The sequence below is a fragment of the Orycteropus afer genome, unplaced genomic scaffold, assembly GCF_000298275.1.
Source record: "Orycteropus afer afer isolate SDZICR_OR568_19922 unplaced genomic scaffold, OryAfe1.0 scaffold00080, whole genome shotgun sequence".
Lineage (NCBI taxonomy): Eukaryota > Metazoa > Chordata > Mammalia > Tubulidentata > Orycteropodidae > Orycteropus > Orycteropus afer.
In genome coordinates, this window is record NW_006921667.1 from 10,499,138 (window position 1) to 10,502,823 (window position 3,686).

General features: G+C 38.1%; 1 protein-coding gene across 1 annotated transcript in view; it reads right to left on the reverse strand.

Moving 5' to 3' along the window:
• The window catches only part of SLC47A2 (solute carrier family 47 member 2), a 63,780-nt gene that overhangs the window by 34,968 nt on the left and 25,126 nt on the right, over window positions 1-3,686 (reverse strand). The gene's annotated exons all lie outside the window — the stretch shown is intronic.

Sequence of the window (3,686 nt, forward strand, 5' to 3'; positions counted from 1 at the left end):
AAAGAAAAAGAACCACATGATCATATCAATTGATGCAGAAAAGGCATTTGATAAAATCCAACAGCCATTCCTGATCAAAACTCTCAGCAAAATAGGAAGAGAAGGGGCATTCCTCAATATAACAAAGGGCATAATATGCAAAACCAACAGCCAACATTATTCTCAATGGAGAGAGACTGAAACCATTCTCCTTGTGAACAGGAACCAGACAAGGATACCCTCTGTCACCACCTTTATTCAACATTGTATTGGAAGTCCTAGCCAGGACAATAAGGCAAGAAAAGACAATCAAAGGCATTCAAATTGGTAAGGAAGAAGTCAAACTATCCCTATTTGCTGAGGATACGATCTTATACCTAGAAAACCCAAGAGACTCAGTAAAAAATGTACTAGAACTAATTGAGAGACTTAGCATAGTGGCAGGATACAAGATCAACATTCAAAAATCAGTTGGATTTCTCTACACTAGCAAAGAGGTGTCTGAAAAGGAAATAAGGAAATCAATACCATTTACAATAGCTACCAAAAAAATAAAATACTTGGGAAGAAATCATACCACAGACACAAAAGACCTGTACAAAGAAAACTATAGAAACTATAAAAACTTTAAGAAACCATAGAGATCTACATAAATTGAAGAACACACCATGTTCTTGGATAGGAAGACTGTACAATGTGAAAATGTCAATTCTATCCAAACCAATCTATACATTCAATGCAATCCCAATCCAGATCCCATCAACATTCTTTAAGGATATGGAAAAAGCAATCACTAACTTTATATGGAAAGGACAGAGACCTTGGATAAGCAAAGCACTATTGAAGAAGAAGAACAAAGTAGGAGGTCTCACACCTCAAAACCTACTATACACCCACAGCAGTCAAAACTGCCTAGTATTGGTATAATGACAGACACGTAGACCAATAGAATAGAATTGAGAACTCAGAAATAGATCCATCGACCTATGGTCAGCTGATCTCTGACAAACAGCCTAACTCCATTCAATGGGGAAGAAAATATTTGTTTAATAAATGGTGATGACAAAACTGGATATCCATTTGCAGAAAATTGAAATAAGATCAGTACCTCACACCATATATAAAACAAACCCCAGATGGATCAAAGACTTAAATGTGAAACCTATAATTATGAAGTTCCTCAAGGAAAAACTAGGGGCAAATTTAAGGGCCCTAATACATGGCAAAAATAGACTATCAAGTATAACCCAAAATGCACAAACTGCAGAAGACATACTAGATGAATGGGACCTTCTAAAAATTATATTTTTATGTGCTTCCAAAGACTTCTCCAAAAAAGAACCTACAGATTGGGAAAAAATATTCATCAATGACAAGGGACTTATCTCTAGAATTTCTAGAAAACTCCAACATAACAAAACATAACAAAAAGACAAATAATCCAATTAAAAAAATGGGCAGAAGACATGAATAGACACTTCACCAAGGAGGATATTCAGGCGGCCAACAAACATATGAAGAAATGCTCACAATCCTTAGCATTAAAGAGATGTAAATCAAGACAACAAGACATCATCTTGCCCCAGAACTAGTAGCAAAGTTCAACAAGACAGAAAATAACAAATGCTGGCGAGGATGTGGAGAGATTGAGACTCTCATACACTGTGATGGGTCTGTAAAATGGTACAACTGTGGAAAGCAGTATGACATTCCTTAAAAAGTTGGAATTAGGAATACCATTTGACCCAGGCCATTCCATTACTAAGTATATTTCCTGAAGAAGTGAGAACCAGGACATATGCACACCCATGTTCATCACAGCACTATTTATAATAGCCAAAAAATGGAAACAACTTAGGTGTCTATCAATTGAGGAGTGGATAACCAAACTATGGTACATACACACAATGGAATACTATGCAACCCTAAAGAATTACATAGAATCTGCAAAACACCACATAATGAACTTGGAGGACATCATGCTGGGTGAAATAAGTCAGTCACAGAAGGACAAATATTAGTCCGTTATTGTAAAAGTCAAGGAAAGGTTTATATATGGAAGGAAGTTTTCTTTGTTGGTTACCAGAGGTGGGAGGGGAGGGGAAGAGAGGGGAGGGAACACTGTTGATAGGTAGAGATAGGTATTGATTTGGGTGAAGGGAAGGGCAATGTACCAAGTGTATGTTATCAACATGGTGGCATTGAGGAAGAGGAAGACATAGAGAGGTACATGGGAGGTACAGACAACAAAGATGAACCCTTTTGTACATACAGTACTATGTTGTCAGTGAAGGCAAACATGGGTATATGGGTGGATATATGAGTGGACAGGCTTAATTATTAGGTATGTCTATGCAGGGCAGAATGTGCCCAAGAGCATGTATAGGGTTGGCAGACAATGCTTCTACAAGTGTATTGATATGTTCTGTAAGAATTCCCAGGTATATAGTAGAGGTGACAAGGGGCAAGGTTGTAGTCATTTCTTGGGCACAGCCAATTACCCAGAGGGAACAAGTCATTGAACCTGTGGGCTCAGGACCACAGTCTCAGGGGACATCAAGCTCAGTTGGCATAACATACGACACAAAACATTGTTCCACCTCCTACTTTGGCAAGTAGCAACTGGGATCTTAAAAGCTTGCAAGCAGCCATCTAGATGCAACGATGGCTCTCTTTTTGAGCAACAAAGAATTAAGAAAACCAAAGATGCACGGAAATATAGTCCAAGCGATTGGGTACACCATGTGATCTCAACCTGTAAGACTATGAGACCAGAAGAACTAGATAGTGCCCAGCTACCACTGTCAACCACTCGGAGGGGTATCTATGTAGGAGATCCTGGATAGAGAAGGAGAACAATGTGGAACAAAACTCAAAATCATTTGGAAAAAAAAGGGACCAGTTTTGCTGACCTGATAGAGCCTGGTGGAACCACTGAGACCATGGCCCCGAGCTGCCTGTCGGGTCTGGAATTGAACCCATGCCTGTGGATTCCAGCCAAAAAAAGATAGGCATATGAGTTGAACATTTACACTAGGTAGATACACTCCTTGGAGAGAACAATCATGTGAGAAAGAAGGGCTGTTCAGGAGACAGGAGTGCATGGAGGGATGGACACAGGGAAGAGGTAACTATGGAGAGAAAGTGGGAGGGGAGTTGTTACATTGTGGTAAATTGTAGTCAATATCATGAGACAAAGTGTAGGTGAACTGCTGAATGGAAAGTGAATTTGCTCTGTAAATTTTCACCCAAATCACAATAATAAAAAAAAAATTAACAGCAGGGAGGAACACCTCAGAAAAGGAGGGTGAGAATGGCTGCACAACTCAAAGAAGCAAGCAAGGTCATTGATTGATTACTATGTACTCAAATATACATGTAAATATACATATAACTCAAATATGGAGAAGTATACTGTAGACACACATGTACAAACTTGAATTGGTGTGTGATTTTGCTATGTATATTCTCAACAACATAAAATATTTTGATAAATAAAAAGCTAGTAACTATTATTTATACAACATTTACTATGTGCTAAGCCCTGTACCAAGCTTCTTCATGCATGAATTAACCAACTTAATACTTGTAATACTTGGAATTCAACATTGATATTTCCAAATAGTCATCAAATAATGTATGTTTATAATACATTCTTAAAATGTTTACATGTATGTGCATATGTGTGTGTGTGTGTGTGTGTGTGT